This window comes from Salvelinus sp. IW2-2015, linkage group LG5 (assembly GCF_002910315.2).
Source record: "Salvelinus sp. IW2-2015 linkage group LG5, ASM291031v2, whole genome shotgun sequence".
Classification (NCBI taxonomy): domain Eukaryota; kingdom Metazoa; phylum Chordata; class Actinopteri; order Salmoniformes; family Salmonidae; genus Salvelinus; species Salvelinus sp. IW2-2015.
Window position 1 is genome coordinate 4,488,311 of NC_036844.1, and position 25,158 is coordinate 4,513,468.

General features: G+C 41.3%; 1 long non-coding RNA gene across 1 annotated transcript in view; it reads right to left on the reverse strand.

The window, feature by feature from the left end:
• Window positions 1–6,801: 6,801 nt before the first annotated feature.
• LOC111963822 (uncharacterized) overlaps window positions 6,802–25,158 on the reverse strand; it is a 46,875-nt gene continuing 28,518 nt past the window's right edge. Inside the window, exons 3-4 of the long non-coding RNA XR_002877299.2 lie at window positions 17,254–17,597; window positions 6,802–7,272 (exon numbers count right to left, since the gene is read on the reverse strand). This is a non-coding gene — a long non-coding RNA (uncharacterized lncRNA). The remainder of the gene's footprint in view (window positions 7,273–17,253; window positions 17,598–25,158) is intronic.

The window sequence follows — 25,158 nt, forward strand, 5'->3', positions numbered from 1 at the left end:
GTTGTATATCGGTCATGTTTCGGTCACCTTGCCCTGTTTAGCAGGTGGTTCGCGCTTTCGTTTCACGCGATGCTGCTCAATCCACGGTTTTTTGGTTTGGGAATGTTTTATCGTTGCTGTGAGTACGACATCGCGTCAATGGATTTCTAATGAACTCGCTCACCGAATCAGCGTATTTCGTCAATATTGTTGTTCGACGCAATGCGGAACATATCCTACCACGTGATCGAAGCAGTCTTGAAGCGTGGGATCAGATTGGTCAGACCAGCGTTGAACAGACCTGAGCCGGGAGCTTGTTTTTTGTTTTTGTTTGTAAGCTGGAAGCAACAAATGGAGTCGTGGGTCAGCTTTTCGAAAGGGGGCGGGGGAGGGCCTTAATGCGTCGCGAGAAGTTAGTATAACATGATCCAAGGTTTTCCAGCCTGGTAGCACAATCGATATGCTGTAGAATTTAGGAGTTTTGTTTTCAGATTAGCCTTGTTTAAATTCCCCAGCTCGATGAATGCGCCTCAGGTGTGTGGTTTCCAGTTTACAAGAGTCAGAGAAAGTTTGTTCAGGGGCATCATGTGTTCTGCTTGGGGGATGGATCTTCGCTGTGATTTAACTCGAGGAGAATTCTTGGTAGATAATGCGGTCGACATTTGATTGATGGGAATTCTAGATCAGGTGAACAGAATGCTTTGAGTTCATGTATGTTGTTATGATCACACCACGTTTCTCCGTTAATCATAAGGCATACACCCCGCCCCTCTTCTTACCAGAAAGATGTTTGTTTCTGTCGCGCGATGGCCGTGAAGAAACCAGCTGGCCTGCACCGCTCCTGTTAGCGTCTCTTGAGTGAGCCATGTTTCCGTGAAGCAGAGAACTTACAATCTCTGATGGTCTCTCTGGAATGTTACCCTTGCTCGGATTTCATCAACCTTAATTGTAAGAGACCTGGCATTGGCGAGTAGTATTGCTAGGGAGCTTTGGAGTCGCGATGTGCCGTCTCCGAAGCCTGACCAGATTTGACGATATTCCTGCAGAATTTTTTTAGATAAATGCAACTGTCTCCTTCACGATTTGCCAAATGGTTTTGGGTGACTTCACACTAAATGTCATGGACAACGCTCATACTTCAAGTTATCCGTCTGAAACTTTGCACATACACTGATGCCATCTTGTGGACACCATCGGAATTACAATTACAAGTGATGGCTAGAACTGGGACCTTTGTCTTGCATTTCAAATATGGTGGTAGGAAAAAAAAGTTCGTTTTTTTCTTTGTATTTTCTTCTACCAGATCTATTGTGTTATATTCTCCTACATTCAATTCACATTTCCACAAACTTCAAAGTGTTTCCTTTCAAATGTTTCCAAGAATATGCATATCCTTGCTTCAGGGCCTGAGCTACAGGCAGTTAGATTTGGGTATGTCATATTAGGCAAAAATTCAAGAACAGGGACGGATCCTTAAGAGGATTTATTTTAACAGGAAGCCAGTGTAGAGAGTCTAGCACTGGAATAATATGATCACATTTTTTGGTTCTAGTCAAAATTCTAGCACCCGTTTTAGCACTAACTGTATTTCGTTTTATTTGAGAGAACTGCACAACCATCAAGCTGAATTTTCAGATCAAACAGCAGATCTCTTTGTTTCTTGGAATCTAGAACTAGAATAGATGGTCCGACAATAGTGGTCCGAAAACGGAACCTTGAGGAACACCAAAACGTATAATTCATTTGTCAGAGGACAAACCAATCACAGAGGCGACAAACCATCCACAGAGACGAACTGATATCTTTCCGACAGATAAGATCTAAAATCAGGCAAGAACTTGTCCGTGTAGACCAATTAGGGTTTCCAATCTCACCAAAAGAATGTGGTGATCGATGGTGTCAAAAGAGACACTAAGGTCTAGGAGCACAAAGACAGATGTACTGTAGAGCCTTGGACTGACACCATTAAAAGGTAATTTACCACCTTCATGAGTGCAGTCTCAGTACTACGAGGCGGTCTAAAACCAGACTGAAGCGTTTTGTATACATTATTTGTCTTCAGGAAGGCAGTAAGTTGCAGCGCAACAGCTTTCTTTTTATTGTTAGGAATGGGAGATTCAATATAGACCGATAGTCTCATGAGAGGCTTTATTACTGCCACTTTTAGTGATTTTGGTAAACATACAGAGGATAGGTAGCCATTTATTATGTTAACAGGAAGTAACTTTTTCAGTAGTTTAGTTGGAATAGGGTCCATTATACAGCTGGAAGGTTGAGGCCATGACTATTTTCATGAATGTGTCAAGAGATACAGGATTAAAAAATGTTAGTGCCTCCATTGATCCTAGGTACTGGCAGTCCTGTGAAGACTCAGGACAACTGAGCTGGAGAAATACGCAGATTCAAAGAGGAGTCCTTAATTTGCTTTCTAATCATCATAATCTTTTCATCACTGCTGGAGTGAAAGCCATCCCTTCTTGGGGAATGCTGCTTTTTTGTTAGCTTTGCGACAGTAACAAAAATAATTGTTGGATTGTTCTTCTTCTCCTCAATTATGATGGAAAAATAGGCAAAACGTGGAGCCGTGAGGGCTCTTCGATATTGCACGGTGTTGTCTTTCCAAGCTAGTTGGAAGATTTCCAGTTTGGTGGAGCGCCATTTCCATTCCAATTTTCTGGAAGCTTGCTTTAGAGCTCGGGTATTTTCTCTATACAAGAGAACTAATTTCTTGTGGCAAATGTTTATTGTTTTTAGGGGTGCGAGTACATCTAGAGTACATCCCGCTTAACATGGAAGCCAACCGCACCAATGTGTCGGAGGAAACAACGTTCAACTGACTCTCGAAGTCAGCCTGCAGGGGGCATGGCCCGCCACAAGGAGTCGTTAAAGCGCAATGAGCCTAGTAGCTGCTGCCAAGGCAATACCTCTCATAAATACAAGCAGTGATGAAGTCAATCTCTCCCCCACTTTGAGCCAGGAGAGATTGACAAGCATATTATTAATATTAGCTCTCTGTCTACATCCAAGGGCCAGCCATGCTGCCCTGTTCTTAACCAAATTGCAATTTTCCTAAGTCCTTTTTTGTGGCAGCTGACCACACGACTGAACAGTAGTCTAGGGGCGACAAAACGTGGGCCTGTAGGACCTGCCTTGTTGATAGTGTTGACAAGAAGGTAGAGCAGCGCATCATCATGGACATACTTCTCCCTGTCTTAGCTACTGTTGTATCAATATGTTTTGACCATGACAGTTTACAATCCAGGGTTTAATCCAATCCAAGCAGTTTAGTCACCCCAACTTGCTCAATTTCCACATGGTTTATTACAAGATTTAGTTGATGTTTAGGGTTTAGTGAATGATTTGTCCCACATACAATGCTTTTAGTTATAGAAATATTTAGGACTAGCTTATTCCTTGCCATCCACCTTGAAACTAACTGCAACTCTTTGTTAAGTGTTGCAGTCATTTCTGTCGCTGTAGTAGCTGACATGTATAGTGTTGAGTCATCCGCATACATAGACACTCTGGCTTTCCATAAAGCCAGTGGCAATTCATTAGTAAAGATTGAAAAAAGTAAAGGGCCTAGACACCTGCCTTGGGGAATTCCTTATTCTACCTGGATTATGTTGGAGAGGCTTCCATTAAAGAACACCCTCTGTGTTCTGTTAGACAGGTAACTTTTTATACACAATATAGCAGGGGGCGTAAAGCCATAACACATATGTTTTGCCAGCAGCAGACTATGATCGATAATGTCAAAGGCCACACTGAAGTCTAACAAAATAGCCCCCACAATCTTTTTATCATCAATTTCTCTCAGCCAATCATCAGTCATCTGTGTAAGTGCTGTGCTTGTTGAATGTCCTTCTTTATAAGCATGCTGAAAGTTTGTTGTCAATTTGTTTACTGTAAAATAACATTATATCTGGTCAAACACAACCCAAAAGTTTACTGAGGGTTGGTAACAGGCTGATTGGTCTGCTATTTGAGTCAGTAAAGGGGGCTTTACTATTCTTGGGTAGCTGAATGACTTTTGCTTCTCTCCAAGCCTGAGGGCACACACTTTCTAGTAGGCTTAAATTGAATATGTGGCAATATCGTCCGCTATTATCCTCAGTAATTTTCCATCCAAGTTGTCAAACCCTGGTGATAGACAACAATAATTGTTTCACCTCTTCCACACTAACTTTACGGAATTTAAAATTACAATGCTTGTCTTTCATAATTTAGTCAGTTATATTTGGATGTGGCTGGCATGCTTACATTTGCTCATCTTGCCAATGAAAAATAATTAAAGTAGTTGGCAATATCAGTTGGTTTTGTGATGAATGAGGCGTCTTTTTCAATGAATGATGGAGTTGAGTTTGCCTTTTTTCCCAGAATTTAATTTAAGGTGCTCCAAAGCTTTTTACTATCATTCTTTATTTCATTTATATTGGTTTCACAGTGTATTTTCTTCCTCTTTTTCTTCAGTTTAGTCACATGATTTCTCAATTTGCAATACGTTTGCAAATCGGTTGTGCAGCCAGACTTATTTTCCATTCCTTTTGCCTCATCCCTCTCAACCACACAATTTTTTAATTACTCATCAATCCAAGGGGATTAAATCAGGTAGAGCAGTGCATCTGTAGTGATGCCTCAAGCACTGCGATGCAGTGCCTTAGGGGCCTCCCAAGTAGCGCAACAGTCTGAGTAGATTATTATTGCAAAAAAATATATATAAAATGGTGGTCCAATATTTATTCCACGGGTCAAAACTAGGACCAGGGTATGCCTGTGATACTGCGTAGGTCCAGAGACAAGTTGGACAAAACCCAATGAGTCGATAATGGCTCCGAAAGCCTTTTGGAGTGGGTCTGTGGACTTTTCCATGTGAATATTTAAGTAAACCAAAAATGTGAATATTTTCTGTCATGACTACAAAATCAGCGAACTCAGTGAGGAATGCTTTGTAAAGCCCAGGGGGCCTGTAAACAGTAGCTATAAAAAGTGATTGAGTACTCTGATTAGATTTCATGACTAGAAGCTCAAAAGACAAAAAGGCAGTCTTATTTTTTTTTGTAAATTGACATTTGCTCTCGTAAATGTTAGCGACACCTCCGCCTTTGTGGGATGCACAGGGGATATGGTCGCTAGTGTAACCAGGAGGAGAGGCCTCATTTAACATAGTACATTTAACATAGTACATTTAACAGGCTAATCACATCAAGGTTATAATCAGTGATTAGTTCATTGACTATGATTGCCTTATAGGACTGAATAATTGAAATACGTTTAAATCGCTAATCTCGTTACATGACCCTATGTGCAGATTTAGGCCTAAATGTCTTTACGGAGAACTTTTGCACGTCCATAAGAAATACTAGGCTCCTGTCAATTGTATCATTGCCTACGTGCAAGGCAGATTCTCAAAATAATCTGGCACTGATATGGCATTACAGGAGGACTGAATAGTTTGGAGGAGCTTGTCTTTGGTAATCAGACGAGGGCACACTTTGAAAATGGGGATGAATAGCCTACTTAAACAAGCAAAATTAAGTTTGCATGTATGTGAAATGTGAATAATGAAAAAGCATGAGGGCGAAAAACCTCCAAAATATCTCAAAGAACTCTCAGTATACCATTTAAAACACCTTTATTCATACTGTAGGCTACTTGGCAAATGGCCTGTATAAAAAGACACACCTACAGTGCATTCGGAAAGTATTCAATACCCCTTTTTTCACATTTTGTTACTTACTGTAACAGCCTTATTCTAAAATTGATTTCCCCCCTACCAATCTACACACAATAGCCCATAATGACAAAGCAAAAACTGGTTTTTAGAAATGTTTGCAAATTTAATTTAAAAACCTGAATGCACATTTACATAAGTATTTAGTCCCTTTACTCAGTACTTGTTGAAGCACCTTTGGCAGATTACAGCCTCAAGTATTCTTGGGTATGATGCTACAAGCTTGGCACACCTGTATTTGGGGAGTTTCTCCCATTCTTCTCTGCAGATCCTCTCAATCTCTGTCAAGTTGGATGGGGAGCGTCGCTGCACAGCTATTTTCAGGTCTCTCCAGAGATGTTTGATTGGGTTCAAGTCTGGCCTCTGGCTGGGCCACTCAAAGACTTGTCCTGAAGCCACTCCTTCGTTGTCTTGGCTGTGTACTTTGGGTTGTTTTTCTGTTAGAAGGTGAACTTTCACCCCAGTCTGAGGTCCTGAGCACTCTGGAGCAGGTTTTCATCAAGGATTGCTCCGTTAATCTTTCCCTCGATCCTGACTAGTCTCCCGGTCCCTGCTGCTGAAAAGTATACCCACATTCTCCAATCAAGTTGTAGAAATCTCAAGGAAGATCAATGGAAACAGGATGCACCTGAGCTCAATTTCGAGTCTCATAGCGAAGGGTCTGAATACTGATGTAAATAGGGTATCTGTATTTAATTTGTATAAAATTTGCAAAAATGTCTACAAACCTGTTTTTGCTTTGTCATTATGGGATATTGTGTGTAGACTGATGAGGATTTTTTTTAAATTTAATACACTTTAGAATAAGGCTGTAAGGTAACAAAATTTGGAGAAACTCAAGGGGTCTAAATACTTTCCGAGTGCACTGTATGTCATGCTGCTAAACCAGCCTTGATTAAGGGGAGGGTAGGCTATGCTTGGTTTTTAATCAAATTAAACAAATGGGGGGCAACCAATCGTTTTCATGTTTCACTGGCACAAAAGGCACATCTCTCTTCCATGGGCACTGTGCGTCAATGCTGGATAGGCTCAGTCCTTTGCGTTATATTGTCACGCTGGCATAAATGGTCGGGAGACAGGCAAAGGAATGCGTAATCGTTATTTTTATTTCTTTACCCAAATTACAGCGTGCCGTGTACAGACACGGGGACGAAGACCAAACAAACACGTTACAAAACACAGGGTTGAGACCCAAACAAAAGAGCGAGGAGTACCTTGAATATTTACACAATCGCACAATGATTATCACACATGACAAGACCCGTAATCATCTGCACAATACGTGGCACGAAAGCCAAAACAACACTGCACAGGTACTCACACGACCACCGGACATTGTAACAATAACGACAGCCCAATGGTTAACCAAAGGGCACATTTATACAATACAATCAGTGGGAATGGGGACCAGGTGTGCGTAATGACACAGTTCCGGAGAGATCCGTGACATATATCCTTCCTCCGCGACTCTCGGCCCCTGCTACCAGCATTAGGACCAGATGGAGGCCGTTGCATCACTCGTCCACAGTGCTATAGAAGTTCTTCCCGGGCGGGATCTCCTGCAGAAGAGTTCGGAAGTTCAGAGCAATGAGTCGCTCCGCATGTGACTTTGCCGATCATATATAGACCCTGCTAAACCTTTCGTTGCTCCTTAGTCTTTGTTTCTACCGAAGGGCAGCCACTTTCTCCTGGATAGAGTGTAGTTCCATGTATGAGAATGTGTGCAGGTGAGAATATATGTGTGAGTGTGTGTGCCACAGGAGGTTGGTGGCACCTTAATTGGGGAGGGCAGGCTTGTGGTAATGGCTGGAGCGGAATATGAAATGGTATCAAATACATCAAACACGTGGTTTGATGCCATTCAAGGTGTTTGATGCCATTCAATTTGCTCCATTCCAGCCATTATTATGAGCCCTCCTCCCCTCAGAGGCCTCCTGCGGTGTGTGTGTGTGCATGTGTGTCAGTATGAGAAAGTATGCGTGTGTCCAATTGCCCATCCTCTGGCTTTCCATCACACTGTGTGACTCTGGAGCTATAACAGTGTGTGTGTGAGTCACTGTGAATGACCTGGTGTCTGCACTCCCAGGGGCGATTCTAGGATTGTTTTAATGGGGTGGCTAACGGGAGACAAAAAAAACAGTCATGGGTGGCCATGGGAAAATAGAACATTGTATCAAATATACTTTGAAAATTGGCTTGAACTATTGAATAACTATAGTATTGAATAACTGTTTCAACTGTTCATTTGTATCTGCACTAATTTATTCAAATACATCAATTTGAACTGATTCATATTCATAGAAATAATGCAAAAATACTGTAACTCCAGTCATTATCATCATGGCTGCTGTTGCTTCATTCAACTCTGTCAATAAGGGACATGCATAACATTCTAGAACAAACTCATGCCATAGCCTACAGGAATGACCTATTCGCTAGCACAGCACCGAGATTAAAAACTAGTTTAGTTTCCTGTCAAGTCAAACAGCGGTTACCTAGACATCTTCCACCTTTTCAACTCAACAGAGAGAAGTAGCGCTGTTCGATCACTGCAGTTGTATTCCTAAAGCCAGCCAATAGCATTCCCGCCGGCTCTGAGACTTCCGCATGGTTCTGAAGCAGTGTTTCCTAACTCCGGTCCTCGAGTACCCCCAACAGCACACGTTTATGTTGTAGCCCTGGACCAAAACACCTGATTCTGGTGGCCACAGATGGGGCTTGATGATTAGTTGACAGGTAGAATCAGATGTGCTTGTCCGGGGCCACAACATACTGTTGGAACCAAATATTAATACGCCCCCTCCCCATTATCTCTAAAGGACATCTTATTTCTCATTAAAACATCTGTGGCCACCAGCTTTTCTATTCGCCACTAGCGGGAATGTAAGGGCACGTTTTGAAGTCTCATCTTATCTCTGTTTTTGTAATTTACAGATTATAATACCAGACAATCCTTCCATTACTGATGCTCAAGCAGAGACACTGCTAGAATATTAAACACTTATCTGCATAGCTGTGATGTTGCACAGCCCAAAATGGGCTAGTTATCACAGCAGCGAACACTCTGATTTGTGTGCCTCTTGTTAGGGATGTCTTTTCAGTTTTGGACTAGTCTCGCGTTGCCATGCCTTCCCTTGGAGGTCTGGAGAATTTTTTATTGCAAAAACGGTTTGAATGGTCTGTTGGCTCCCAGAGACAATATTTTTATTGGATGTTACATTTCAAGAACCCTCCCCCCACACGCCCAAGAAGGGGTGCTGTGTGTTATGTGCATCACTGTTGTTGCCTATAGTAGTTTCAAGTGTTAGTTTTGAACTTATCAAGTGTGGCCGACAGTCTGCGATTGAAATTTAAATTGAAAGTGGATTACACTGGTAAAGACAAATGTCACAACATGTTCTAAACCCCTCTAGTGACAGACTTTTTTCCTCGTTTCCATTCGTACACATGGCTGCTGGCTGCGCTTTGCTATCACAAAATGTCATTAATATTGCCCATTATTTTGTTTTTATAAGGACCCAAAAAAGGGAGAACCTATTCAAGTAAGTAAGCACATTTTGGAAAAAAAACTAAAAACAATCTATTATTAGCTACCTAGCTAAAGTAGGGCACTTTGTAGGCTAACTCAACTGAGCTGCTAGCGAGCTAGCTGATTTACACACTGTTTAGCTAAGTGAATTAAATGTAATCAGCTAGCTAACTTCCTATTAAAGGATGTGGACAGCTGCTCGTCGAACACCTCATTCCAAAATCATGGGCATTAACTTCTTGGAACTATAGGGGGTGCTGTTCCGGCATTAGCATATTTGTGTCTCTCAAATTAAACTGCTCGTGCTAAATTCTTGATCGTACAAATATGCATATTATTGGTTATTATTGGATAGAAAACACCTTCTAGTTTCTATAGAAGTTGGAATTTTGTCTCTGAGTGGTAAAGAACAATTTCTACAGCCTTTTCAATGACAGGGTTTCAGATTTCAGAAATTTTTTACCTCTGATCTGGAGTCTGTTTTTTAAGGCGACAGTGATGCTTGAAGAAACCGACACTGCCTACGTCTTCCTCTGGGTGTCTGTAGTCATCACGTTTTCAATGGAATCGATGGACATTCACAGCCATTATAAAAGACAAAATGTATAGAGACCGTCCTTTTCTCGTCGTGCGCCTGAAGCGTGAAGGCCATCGGACTTGCCTCGTTCCAAATCGTTGTCTAACAGCAATATTTTCTTCCGGTCATGTTTTCAGTCGTTATAGTTGTTAAAAACATCATAATGTAGTTAATTTGACCGTTTTATAGCAATTATATCCGTTTAGTGCGATTTTGAGGAATTTCTTTGTTGTGCACTCTGAAGTTTGACACGTTTGGGGTGTCGGTCGTTTGGTGGTGGACATTTCGAAAGGACGAGGACATCTATCGACAAAGACGTTTTATAACATAGAAAGGATTACATTGCCCAAAGAATCTGATGGAAGAACAGCTCAAAGTACATGCAATATTATATGATAATTCGTGTTTCTGTCGAATATTTTTAACATTGCATATTTCGCCATTTTGTTTCGGTATAGCTTCACTTGGCCAACCCTGTATTGAAAAGTAAGGATAATTTAAAAATGTAAATCAGCGGTTGCATTAAGAACTAATTTGTCTTTCGATTGCTGTCTACACCTGTATTTTTTAGTCAAGTATATATTAGCTTTCAATAAACTAGATCACTCTGATAGAATGAGTCAGATCATATTGAGGCTTGATTTCCTAGTTTTTATTGTGTAACACGACGGTTTTGTATGGCTAAATATGCACCTTTTCCGAACAAACTGTATAGTGTATATTGTAAAATGATGTTACAAGGAGTGTCATCGGAAGAATTCTGAGAAGGTTAGTGAAAAAATTAATACTATCTTGCTGGCGGTGATTACGTTATAGCGCTCTTTGGCTGGATCTGAGCTCTAGGTAAGTTGCACATGTGGTATGGCTCAAACTTATCGAGTTTCTTACTCTCGTTTTTCGACTGAAAATCGCTTAGAACATCTGAAATATGGGTCCTGAATCCAAGAATGGGGTCTTTCCATTGCTATGGCTTTGGTCTATTTTTATGAAAATGTTTATGATGAGTAAATTGGTCATACCCGTTGCTTATCTTAAGTAATTCTAAGTCGATTTGCGATGGTCGGTGCAATTGTTAAAACTGGTGATTTCTACCGTGAAATATGCCTTTTTTCTAACAAACTATCCTTACCATGAATATGTTACAGATGTCATCTGAAGAGGTTTTTTCTTGGTTAGTTGGATATCAATATCTTAGTTGAGCCGAATTGGTGATAGCACCTGAAGGAGTAAGAAACTGATGGAGTTAGAATAGTGGTGTATTTTGCTAACGTGTTTAGCTATATAGATTTACATATTTTGTCTTCCCTGTAAAACATTTTAAAAATGAATGGTGGTTTATTCACAAGATCTGTATCTTTCATCTGGTGTCTTGGACTTGTGATTTAATGATATTTAGATGCTACTATCTACTTGTGAAGCTATGCTAGCTATGCTAATCAGTGTGTGGGGGGATGGGGGGTGCTCCCGGACCCGGGGTAGACGCTCGTTAGAGGTTAATATGCACTATTCTGGGAAGGCAGTTCACTAGATGTTAAAATATTGCTGTGAAGACTTGCTTCCATTCTGCCACAAGAGCATTAGTGATGTTGGGCAATTAGGCCTGGCTCACAGTCGGCGTTCCAATTCATCCCAAAGGTGTTCGATGGGGTAAAGTCCAGGGCTCTATGCAGGTCAGTCAAGTTCTTCCACACCGATCTCGACAAACCATTTCTATATGGAGCTCACTTTGTGCATGGGGGTATTGTCATGCTGAAACAGCAAAGGGCCTTCCCCAAACTGTTGCCACAAAGTTGGAGGCACAAAATGGTCTAGTATGTCAATGTATGCTGTAATGTTAAGACTTCCCTTCACTGGAACTAAGGGGAACCATGGAAATAAGCCCCAGACCGTTATTCCCTCTCCACCAAACTTTACAGTTGGCACTATAAATTGGGTCAGGCAGCGTTCTCCTGGCAGCCGCCATACCCAGAATCGTCTGTCGGACTGCCAGATGGTGAAGCGTGGTTAATCACTCCAGAGAACGCGTTTAAACTGCTCAATAATAAAATGGGGGCGAGCTTTACACCACTCCAGCCAAAGCTTGGCATTGCGCATGGTGATCTTGGGCTTGTGTGCGGCTGCTCTGCCAAGGAAACCCATTTCATGAAGCTCCCAATGAACAGTTCTTGTGCTGACGTTGCTTCCAGAGGCAGTTTGGACCTCGGTAGTGAGTGTTGCAACCGAGGACAGGCGATTTTACACGCTACACGCCTCAGCACTCTGCGGTTCCGTTCTGTGAGCTTGTGTGGCCTACCACTTTGTGTGGACTTAAGAAAAAACTAGGAGTCATCGGCATTCATTGACACTTTTGTTTTTATCCCCAGGATTTCTAATCTCTTAATGTTCTCGTTGAATCTAATTTTAATTGCTAGCATTTCAATGGCCATAATAAATAGATATGGATCCAACGGACAGCCTTGTTTTTCTCCTCTTAAACACTCAATACTTTCTGAGAAGTAACCATTGTTTACCATTTTAGATCTGGGGTTCCTGTGCATAACTTTAACCCATTTTATAAGAGATTCACCAAAATTAAAGTAATCCAGGCATTTATGTATGAATTCTAGTCGTGCTTTATCAAACGCTTTTTCAAAATCTGCTATGAAGACCAGGGTTGGTATCTTCGATGTTTCATAATGTTCAAATGTTTCAAGTAATTGTCGTATATTATCTCCAATATATCGTCCATGTAATCCTGTCTGATCAGGATAAACAATATCTGGTCAAACCTTTTTTATTTTATGTGCTATGCATTTCGCCATGAGATACAATTGACTGCTGTATTCGCGTAGTTAGGACAGTTTTACATTTTAAAATGCAGAGGTTTTATCGTCTCAGAAATCCCAAGTCAACAAACCAGTGCAGGCATGTTGTGGACTGGGTAATATGGAACAGTTACACTTTGTGTAAAACACAAATTTCAGAAGCTCAGGCCAATGAAAACATCATAAGACACAAATATAGTCCAATCAAAAATATATTTTATTTATTCCAAATGGACCCATGAATGTCTTGATTTAGTGAGACGACATAGGATAGACAATATTTTGAGCTAAACAAAAGCTAATAAGATTATGTTAAGCAGTAGATGTGAATAAACATCTACTTAGTCGAATGCCCAACTGCATTGTCCAATCCGTTTTGAAATTGTGTATTTTTCTCCAGTGAAACAATTGACTGCATTTAGATAACGCATTGAAAAATCTGTTTCTCTCTTCACTTATTTCTCCCTTATTCCCACATCCCTTCATTCACTCATTCAACAGGAAGTGTGTGTGTACGTGCGTGTGCTAACCCTATCTATATGTCTCTGTACTCTGGACTCTATTATAAAGGAGCCAGACCTTAGTGTCCTGAGAAGGCCTGCTGTCCCACTCCTGTATCTCTCATAGCCCCCAGAGCTACACACATCTAATGTAAACCAGGCTGTACTGTAGACAGCTCTGGAGTAAGGGGGAATTGAGGGGGAGGTGGGAGGTTTTAGGCCTGATATAGACTATGGTGGGAGAATAATGTTGTGCTGCCTGCCGTCAAAATGTCTGTGGGAATTGGCTACATTGGGGGCTTGGAAGGTTGGGAGTCTACATTCTCTCATTGGATAGAGAATGGGTCACAGGGGATGGAGGAGTTTGGCTATCTGTGAGGGTTAGGAAAGGTACCAGACATACCTTGGGGTTTGATATTCGGAGTCTTAAATGGATGTAACTGGCTATCGAGGGATGTCCTAAGCCTGTAGCTAGACCTATATACCCAAAAAGTTAACGAGAAAATAACAAAATATCCAATCAAAATCGGCCTTTGTTCTTTTTCGGTTTTTAATAACCCCCCCTAAATTAATCCACAAAAGAGGGAGACGGGGGATGGGGTGGTAGTGAGTTTGTGTGAAGCAGCAGGCTGCGTTAGCTTGGATTAAAGAGGTACTGAGGCCCCTTTGGGTGTGTGTGTGTTTACCGTATGTGTGTGTACAGTGTGTGTGTTTGCGCACGTGTGTCTGTGTTACTAGGGCTCCGTATGGGCCTGGTTTCCATTTGGGGGCTCCCAGACAACGCTGTTGCTTTCCACTGGAAATTATTATTAGTTAAAAAAAAAAAAATCCAAACAAAATAAATGTGAATGTGGTCGCAGCTACACTGGAAAAATGTTGATTACCAGCGTGGTTACAATTTAGAACGAAACAATTACAGATTAGCTCGACATGGCTCTCACAGGACTAACTCCAGTTAACAGGAGCAGAAATGAGCTAGAATGCAGATTCAGGGGTCATGTCGAAGTGGACTTGTTTGGGGTTAGCAGACTGACTGGTAACAACAAATAAAGGTTGCTCAAGCGGATGCTCAATTAAATAAAAGTTCTGCTGCACTAGTGGTCATGCATCACATATTGGCCCGGGATATTGGTAGGAGACGCTGAACACTCATATTCAACTACAGAAGCACCACTATTTTAGACAGGGTACTGATTGCCAAATTCAATATCTGTCAATTCATTCTGTGCAAAAGAAACTACTGAACAGTTTTCTATCCTACAAATAGATCAAATTAAGGGGCCATTTGATCTGTCAGTTTCAATGGACATAGTACCGGAGTCTAACTAATTCATTGTAGTTTAAAAGGAGCCCCTTAAGAACAAGGTTATGTAGGGATTTAGAGTAGGCCTGTCTTTTCAAGTAGCAAACCCTTGACATAAGCTCACGAAGCAGTGCGGTTGCTACTCCRCTGTCCCCGATTGGCTATACATTGAACTGCCCCGCTTGAGTCCTCTTCATTGATTGGTCCTCGAGGTGTTTGAACCGCAGTGTTCATTCATTGATCGGTGAGTTATATTCACATCAAACCCACCGACAGCAATGAATGTTTATCGCAGCAATCAGCTCATGAAGGGAGGAGATCCAACTGGGGGATCCAACTGGACTTCTGTCAAAACCAGGGAGACAGGAAATATGTGCACTACCTTTCAAAAGTTTGGGGTCACTTAGAAAAGCTATTTTTTTGTCCATTAAAATAACATTTTTAATCAGAAATACACTGTAGACGTTGTAAATGACTATTGTAGCTGGAAACGGTTGATTTTTAATGGAATATCTACATAGGTGTACAGAGTCCCATTATCAGCAACCATCACTCCTGGGTTCCAATGGCACGTTGTGTTAGCTAATCCAAGTTTATCATTTTAAAAGGCTAATTGATCATTAGAAAATCATTTTGCAATTATGTTAGCACAGCTGAAAACTGTTGTCTGGATTAAAGACGCAATAAAACTGGCCTTCTTTAGACTTGTTGAGTATCTGGAGCATCAGTGCAAACTGATCGGCTATGAAAAGCCAACTGACATTTACTCCTGAGGTGCTGACGTGTTGCACCCTCTACAACCACTGTGATTATTATTATCTGACCCTGCTGGTCATCTATGAACGTTTGATCATCTTGGCCATGTACTGTTAATCTCCACCCGGCACAGCCAGAAGAGGACTGGCCACCCCTCAGAGCCTGGTTCCTCTCTAGGTTTCTTCCTAGGTTCTGGCCTTTCTAGGGAGTTTTTCCTAGCCACCGTGCTTCTACATCTGCATTGCTTGCTGTTTGAGGTTTTAGGCTAGGTTTCTGTACAGCATTTTGTGACATCGGCTGATGTAAAAAGGGCTTTAAAAATACATTTGATTGATTGATCAGCATTTGTGGGTTCAATTACAGGCTCAAAATGGCCAGAAACAAAGAACTTTCTTCTGAAACTCGTCAGTCTTTTCTTGTTCTGAGAAATGAAGGCTATTCCATGCGACAAATTGCCAAGAAACTGAAGATCTCGTATAACGCTGTGTACTACTCCCTTCACAGAACAGTGCAAACTGGCTCTAACCAGAGTAGAAAGAGGAGTGGGAGGCCACGGTGCACAACTGAGCAAGAGGACAAGTATATCAGAGTATCTAGTTCGAGAAAAAGACGCCTCACAAGTCCTCAACTGGCAGCTTCATTAAATAGTACCCACAAAACCCCAGTCTCAACGTCAACAGTGAAGAGGCGACTCCGGGATGATGGCCTTCTAGGCAGCTCACCATCCAAGCTGACAGCGCTTGAGAGGATCTGCAGAGAAGAATGGGAGAATCTCCCCAAATACAGGTGTGGCAAGCTTGTAGCGTCATACCCAAGAAGACTCGAGGCTGTAATTGCTTTTATTTTTTTTGCAAACATTCTAAAAACCTGTTTTTGCTTTGTCATTATGGGGTATTGTGTGTAGATTGAGGACAATTATATATTTTTTTAATCCATTTTAGAATTAGGCAGTAACGTAACAAAATGTGGAAAAAGTCAAATGGTCTGAATACTTTCCGAATGCACTGTAACTCAGTTCTTTCTCCTTGGCTAAACTAGGATTGTAATTAAATGTTTTTATTCATATTTACAGATCACATTTCAGTTTGTTATTAATGCACATGAAAGTTCAAATATTCAATTAGGCTTTTGTTGTGTATTGATATTCTAGTTTTGTCCCTTTAGGGCACCTGTAACCCGCCTTGAAATGCTTGGAATGTTCTTCCTGTGAAACGCATTAAACAATGCCCACGTTAATTTCTACTCCCGTCTCATGTCCTGTCCTTATATTAGTTGTAAAAGTAATACAGTGTGCTATACAACAGCTTTTTTTCTCAATTGTCCCTACTGTGATGTAGGAACTAGCGCCAAACGCCCACCTTCCTGAATCCGGTGATGTGTTTGTGTGTGTGTGGGTGCGTGCGTGCGTGCATGTGCACGTATGTGCATGTGTGTGTATTTGTGTGTGCATGTGTGACTCTTTAGAATTCAAGTTTGTGTGTGTGCCTTTAGGATTCAACTTCACGTTTGTGTGTGTGTTTAGGATTCTCAGTGGCTTCCATGCATGAGCGTGTGTGTTCATCCACCTGGACGGGAACAGTGGCCCTCAGGGTACAGTCAACCGTCGATGGTTTCTGTCAGAGGCTCAAACTCACCGACAGCGTTGAATGTTCCCCGAAAGCACCGGAGTTATAGCTAGCTCTCTGCACACGAAATCAGAAGCTATTCTGTGTCACACCCTGATCTGTTTCAACCTGTCTTGTGATTATCTATAACCCTCACTAGGTGCCTCCCATTACCTCATGTCTATCTATACCTAGGTTTTCTGTTTGTCTGTTTCCCGTCAAGTCCTACCAGCGTGTTCCCGTGTTTCCTGTGCTCTAGTTTTTTACCTTTCTGCCTGTCCCTGATCCTGCCTGCTGTCCTGTATCTGCCTGACTCTGATTTGGATTACGACTCTTTGCCTGCCTTGACTACACTTTTGCCTGCCCCTTGTACTATAATGAACTCTGAGACTCGTACTATCCACCTCCTGTGTCTGCATTTGGGTCTTAGCCTGAGCCGTGATCGGCTGTGTATTCGGTTTACTCACTGTGCTGAGGGCTGATCCTGGATCTGTTGTTCGGTCCATATGGCCTGTTTTACTGTATTTCACTATGCTAAGGCTGCTCATACACCTGTTGTTGGGTCTATGGCCTCTCTTACTACTGTTACCTGTCCTGTACAGGCTTCCTTTCCATTAAAACATCTGGCTCTCTGACCACAGTCACCAGGTGTTCGTGTCTATGCAAGTGTGTGTGTGTTCGAGACAGAACTATCAATTAGAATGGTCCTCCTTCAGGGATCTCTCTCTCGAGGTGTCATGGCCGACCCATTGGCACGTGCTGCATTGTCAACGTTCCCCTCATGCCAACAAACACCACCAAGAGATACCATCTGGAAAGAGAGGGAAACAAAAAGAGGAGGAAATACGTCAATGGAATACTCGTTTTCCCCCAAACATCCTCACAATTACTGCCAAAGGACACACTGCGGCTATAATTGTGTATATCCTAATATAGAACACAAATAATTGAGCATGTTTTGGTTCTAAGTTAGGGTAACACTTTTCTCAGTAGGGTATCACAGTCACTTGATCTTCACAGTTGCATTGATATGCAAGCGCGCACGCACACACGACTTGCTCTTCCTGTGGTGCGCTGAGGTTTACAGTGTGTTCCATGTAGGGGCATAACTTTGTGTGGCAAATTGGTGGTGGGGGGTGGGGTCAGGGTCAATGGGATCAATACCCTTCTAGGGAGGTCCAGGGGCATGCCCCCAGTGTGATTTTATTTTGAAAGAAACAGCTGTGAATTGGTTATTTCTGGAGAATTTGTAAGGGAAAATACATCCCAAGCTTTCCTGATAATTTGGTCAATATATCGCAACCACAACTGAAATAGCAAAAATGTCTGTATGTCTTTAAAATGTTGGTCTAACTCTAACAATTCATTAAGTAATGACTCTTGTCAATTTGTTTGTAGAATGGCTGAGAAAGTCAGATCTGGGGTGCGTTCAGTTCGATTGAACGTTTGCTACGTTGTGTAACGGCTTGTGCTGAATGACACGTTTCCCCAAAACGGTCAACTTTTTTTTAACAGGCTGAGATAGCCTACGTTTGCTCCATTTGGTGGGTTTGGCGGGGTGTGGCTTGAAGCAATGAGTGATGTATTTGAAGGGCAGAGTTCCATTATGAACCTGCAACCCCTCCCCGTTTTTCAACTGGTCATTCAGACCTGCACCGTTTCCGAACATTGGATTACGTTTTTTCGAACAGCCCTTCTCTAATTCTGTAGCCTACTAGAAACCAGGGGCTTCATTTATCAAACATGCGTAGGCACAAATCTGTGCGTAAACCATGCCGGTGCCAGGCGTGCCAGATACAGCATCTTTGAAACGCTCGCCCTCCGTCTGCCGCCCTCACACATGTACATTCTAATGTGAAAAGTCCAGGAGGGCGGCCGTTTCTAAGATACTGAATCCGGCTAGCCTGGCACCGACGATCATACCAAACTCAAAGTCGCTTAGGACCCTAATTTTTCCCCATTCTAACATTCAATCGAACAGTACCTGAATGCCTCGATGCCAGTCTGCCTGCTTTATATGGCCACGTGACTCAATGTCTATAGGAGCAATCCATTTCATTGAATGGGGTGGTGTGCCTAATAAACTGTCCACTTGCATATTCCCCAATGGCTTTAAAGGGATGTTTTTGACCATATATGGCGTTTCTAAATGCAAATAGCCAAGGTCGTGCACGAGCACTGAGGCTGAGAACAATTAGTATTTATCAATGGTTATCGCTGACTGGTGTGCGTATGACGCTTGTAGGATTGTTTGATAAATCACACTTTTTCTATGCGTTTGAACATTCTAAATTCAATTCTACAATAGTCTCTACGCAATATTGATAAATGAGGGCCCCAGATGTTTCAAAGTTTATAATACTACCGAAGTTGTCTTTGAACTCACAAAACGTAGCCCGATACAACCGGTAGATGCGCATCTCGTCGCAATAGAAACCTCCATTTGAAAAACATCCATTTATATATCATTGTTATTCGTGCTCATGAATTGACCATGTTAAATGTGACTGTACTTCTTTATTTGTTGCAAGTTGGCTCACAGAATTCAGGATTTTGTTAAGGAGAGAGCGTACGTGAGGAGCAATTGCTCCGTTCTCCTTACAAGCTTTGAGCAACTTTTTTCCCTTGACAAACAATAGCCTCTGAGGACCGGGCCAAACCAAGCATAATAAATCAGGAATTGAGTAGTAGTGTAAAGCCACAGAAAGTGTGCTAGTTTTTGTTAGCTGTAATGGCAGCAAAAACCAGTACATTACAGTATAAATGCACACACACTCATGCACAAATCCGCAGGCAAAGACTAAGAGTTGAAAATTGTTAAGAGGTAATTCATATTTTGTTCAAGACCCAATTGAAACCTGACAGATGGTTGAACAGTGTTGCAGTGACTATCTGAGCTAGCAAGTTATGACTGGGCTATACCGATCTCTGAACACATGGTCTCTCTACATATCTCATTCTTTCCTCCCCTCTTTCTCCGGCTCTCTCTCTTGCTCTCTCTCTCCCTCACACACAGCTGTGCTCTGACCCCTTTTCTGTCAGCAGACAGCTGCCCTAGGGCTTCTACTCGTTAAAACAGCAACCACAGCAGGAGACTTAGCTAGAGTACCGCCATTACAACATCACAGACACAATGGCCTGGGAGTGCGAAAAGAGACGGACATCGCAGTGTGTGTGTTTCACAAACTCAGTAGTGTCTTCTCACACATGTTCCCTTGTTCCCGATGTCACCAACAATTAGCCATGGCTTTCAATTAGCCAAAATTAGCCAACTTCCCTCAATGCACTTGTGCAGGCTGAAGCTCCTCCCAGTGAAGGCTGACCAGGCCTTGCCAATAGTACAGAACAGTATATGGGGGTTAGACCCACTGGTGTAGCTGACTCCCGGAAGGTGGGAGGCCCCACAAGCTTTGGGCCCCCCCAGATAACATATGAAGCCATGACATTTTTATTTTTTATTACAGGAAATTAGCTTTAAAACTGCAACATTTTCTCACAGGAAATTAGCTCATGGATTCTTGAAAGTCAATACTCATCCTGCAGGGAAACTGGGAATATATTTATTTGCATTATTTGAGCTTAAAATGTACATTTACAGGAGTTTTATAAGGGAAAAGATTTGTTTTGGGAACAGTTTCCATGTTGGCTCTATGCCTGGAAATGCCCTTGTTCAGAGCAAAAATACCAATGTCATTAAAAAAATAACAGCAATAATGGATAATAAGTGAAAAATGATCTTATGTAGTTTCTTGCAATAGCCGACTGTGACTTTAAATAATATATGTAATACTCTTCGGATAATAAAATATCCGAAGAGTTATATTAGGAAAATTATAACTTTGTAATCTGAAGATTTTCCTTAGTGCCCCAACTTCCTAGTTAATTACATGATTAGTTTAATCATGTAATAATAATTACAGAGAATTGATTTGATAAAATAACAGTCTTCAATTTAATGATGCCAAAGACATGACATATATGGTGCCCCGTGTGAGGCATCTAAGATAGAATTGGACTTTGCTCTTGAATTATATATATAGCAATTGTGCAAACAGAATTGTACAAACAGACTGCTTTGTATACAAATTGGTTGTGCGTGTGTTTCCATTTGAACAAGCTATTTTGGGAGCTCCTCTGGTCGTGTCATTAGCGTCAGAGCAATGAGTGATAAATTCCAGATTTAGTCCATTTGGCCAAACGGTACGATTTCGGTCATTCAATATTAATTTCTAAAGCAAGGGCATAGAGCCAGTAAGGTTAGAAATTACAGGATAGATCTGTTCGACGACCGAGCCGAAGTATTCTGTCTATCTACCGCACTAAGCCAGTGTGGGTAGGCCACAGGCGTATCTGTATTTATGTACCGCGTCGCTCCGGTCAACATAATGCTAGCAAAGTATGCTGAATGGGTTAATGTGAGACGTTACTAGTAAACCCCCCTTTCCATGGTGAAGGGGACCCTATTTTATGCTTGGAAGTGAGATTTCTGAACAAAGTCGGATTAGCTTGCACGAGATGCTAAGCTAACAAAGGGAAACAGTATTTTCTTTTTCCTGTGTCACGTTGAAATTCCTCCGCCGTGCGCGACGGAAGTCCCGCCCTTTGTACTTCCGTTTGATTTCAGCTTTCTGCGATCACTGGTGGTGAAGAATCCCCAGTACATTTCTTTAAAAAATAATTAGGTAACACCCAAACGTGGATCACGTTAAGATATCCAGCCAATCGCAATTGACTGGATATCGATGTCTCATTCAATTGAACTAACAAGTGAAATTGCCATATTTAACTTTCAAGTGGATCTTTTAAATAATATCCAAATTGATTGGTTTTCTACAATGTGACAATTTAAACTTTTCACATTAACCTAGATCAACAAGGTTCAAGTTTAATTCCCAAATAGCCTATACAGGTTTGATTTATCATTAACATTGATTAAATCCGTAAAATTTGCTTTTGCAAAGCACATTCAGTAAAACCCATTACTGACGGAATTCCCGCCTCCAGCGGGAATCCCATGTGGCTTTGGCCTTAGGTAGAAGTGAAACTGGTGGTGAATGTACCCTAACATTTAAACTACTGGTTACTTTTATGATAATCCAGATAATACCAAATGCTTGGATATCATCGTCTCATTCAATTTAATAAGTTATATTGTCGAACATACCTTTCTAGGATCTTCCAATTAAATGAGACATTTTAAACTTTGCAATAGTAACCTAGATGGACCAACGCTCTCAGGTTAATTTAAAGTTTAACTCCCAGAAAGCCTATCCAGGTAGGATTAATCATTATCATTGATGAATTAATTCAATTTGCTTTTGCAAATTAATTCACGTCCAACTCCCACAGCACTGGTACTGTACTGATGGTTCATTAACGTCTATAAATAGATTAAAATCGTCATTGTAGCTTCCAACATATTCCAAAACCAAACTTTGGAAAATTAGGAAAAACATTTTTCCTTTCAAATGTTCTAATAATGTGCAAACTATCAGAGGGGGTAGTCCCCACTCGCCCGCTAATTAGTGAACCTCCACCCATAAATGGACTGATCTCTGACCTCAGCAGCGATACCAACCCTAATTATGCCATTAGCGGAAAAACAGCAGACAACAACGCTCTCCAAAATCAACCATCGGGCTCAGGCCTCGAAAAGCTTCTCTCCAGTCTAGCCCTGATGTCTTGCCATCCGAGATTGGTATCGTTCCAATACCGCAGTGCACAGATGAAGCACGAACAGGTAATGGTAGACATAAAGGGACAGGTGGAGAGAACCGGGAAACCAATGAGAAATGCAGAAAAGGGAAAAATTCTGCTATATATGGAACTGCGGTTGAAAACTGAACAATTAAATGTAATTGCAAAAACTTATGACGATGAACAAGCACAAGCTTTTCAACAAAATTGTCTTCTAAAAGGAACAAAATCGCCTTCTACAGGAACAACTCGATTTAGCCAAAACTAAATACGATGATGTCCATGCCAAACTAGATAAATCTGACGATGCATTAAATTTGTTGAATGTTACTCAAAGTAACACGGTTCTACTCAAAATTCTGCAGACCAAAGACAATCAGTTAATGAACACAATGACTAAGTTGGATGACAAATCAGCAGAACTCATTGAAGTCGCTGTCCAAATGAATGATGAGAGAACTCAGGTGATGAAAATGGAAATATTGATTTCCAAGCAAGTGGAGGAAATCTCATAACTGAATCTCTCACTGCGTACTCAAGACCTCTATCTGAAAACCATGACAGATAAGTTTGAGACCGAAAGGAATGAGTGCGACACTCACGTGTCCAAAATCTGTACTCTAAGCGCTCAAGTGGACTCTGCAATGCAGCAGAATACCACCCTTAGATACCATCTGGAGGAAGTCCAGAATGATCACGCTCTACAGCTTGACTACCAATCCAAGCAACCGGAGCCCTGTACTCAAAGGAGTAAAGACAATAGGTTTCAGACTTTGCCTCCCTCATGTGTCCCTCAGTCTTCTCCTCTTGGCCATTCGGCACTGAGTAATATGGTGCCTCTTGGCCAACAAAGCCAAACGCTTGGCTTCTCCTCTTGGCCTTTCAGCCCCAAGACCAGGTCCGTAGGAATTAACCTTTCACGAGTATCAACCCCGGATCCGGGAGCACCCCCCACCCCCCACACACTGATTAGCATAGCTCTATTTTATTGTTTTTAGGATAGAATAACCTTTATGAGTTCTTTATTTTATGATGTTGGATTTTGTCTTTGAAGGTGGGTAAGAACAATTTCTTATCTAGATTCTTAGTTACAGGCGCTTCAGATTTCAGAAAAATTTTACCTCTTGATCTGGGGTCTGTTTATAAGGCCACAGTGAATGCTATGAAGAAACCGGACACTGCCTATCGTCTTCCTCTGGGTGTCTGTACGTCATCACGTTTTTCAATGAGTCGATGGGACGTTCACCCATTATTAAATGACAAAAATGTACAGAGACGTCCTTTCTCAAACGTGCGCCTCAAGCGTGAAGGCCATCGGACCTGCCTCGTTCCAAATCGTTTTCTAACCAGCAATATTTCTCCGGTCATGTTTCTCAGTCGTTATAGTTGTTAAAAACATCATAATGTAGTTAATTTGAGCCTGTTTTATATCAATTTATATTTTAGTGCGATTTTGAGAATTTTCTTTGTTGTGCGTTCTGAAAGTTTGGACACGTTTTAGGGAGTCGGTCGTTGGTGGGTGGACATTTCGAAGGACAGAGGACATCTATCGACCAAAAAGACGTTTATAACATAGAAAGGATACTTGCCCAAGAATATGATGGAAGAACAGCTCAAAGTAAGCAATTATTTAATATGATAAACCGTGTTTCTGTCGAAATATTTTAAACGCATAATTCGCCATTTTGTTGGTATAGCTTCACTGGCCAACCCTGTATTGAAAGTAAGGATAATTTTAAAAATGTAAATCCGCGTTGCATTAGAAACTAATTTGTCTTTCGATTGCTGTCAACCCTGTATTTTTTAGTCAAGTATATGATTAGCTTTCAATTAAACTAGATCACTCTGATAGATGACGTCAGACATATTGAGGCTTGATTTCCTAGTTTTTTTTATTGTGTAACCACGGTTTTGTATGGCTAAATATGCACTTTTCGGAACAAGACGTTGTATATTGATAAAATATGAGTGTTCAGGAGTGTCATCGGAAGAATTCTGGAGAAGGTTAGTGAAAAAATTAATATATTTTGGCGGTGATACGTTATAGACCGAACCTCTTTGGCTGGACGATGCTCTGGTAACGTTTGTTCATGTGGTATGCTAATTATCGATTTATGTGTTTTCGCTGAAAAACGCTTAAGAAATCTGAAATTGGTCTGATAATCAAAGAAACTGGTCTTTCCATTGCTATGCTTTGTCTATTTTTATGAAATGTTTTATGATGGAAGTAAATTGGTCATACACGTTGCTCTATCTAGTAATCTCTAGTCGATTGTGTGATGGTGGGTGCAATTTGTAAACGGTGATTTCTAGCCTGAAATATGCACTTTTTTCACAACTAAAACTATCTATAGATGAGCGCGAATTTGAAATAGTTTTCAGACTGTCATCTGAAAGGTTGTTTTTCTGTGGTTAGTGGATATTTCAATTATCTTAGTTGAGCCGAATTGGTGAGAGCACCATGAAGGAGCAGTAAGAAACGGTGATGAGGTTTAGAATGTGGTGTATTGTTGCTAACGTGTTTTAGCTAATGCAAGTTTACATATTTTGTCTTCCTGTAAAACATTTTAAAAACTGTGAATGGTGCTTTATTCAGTCGGTATCTTTGTCTTGGTGTCTTGGATCTGTGTGATTTAATGAGTGGATTTAGATGCGTATATCTAGCTTCTTGAAGC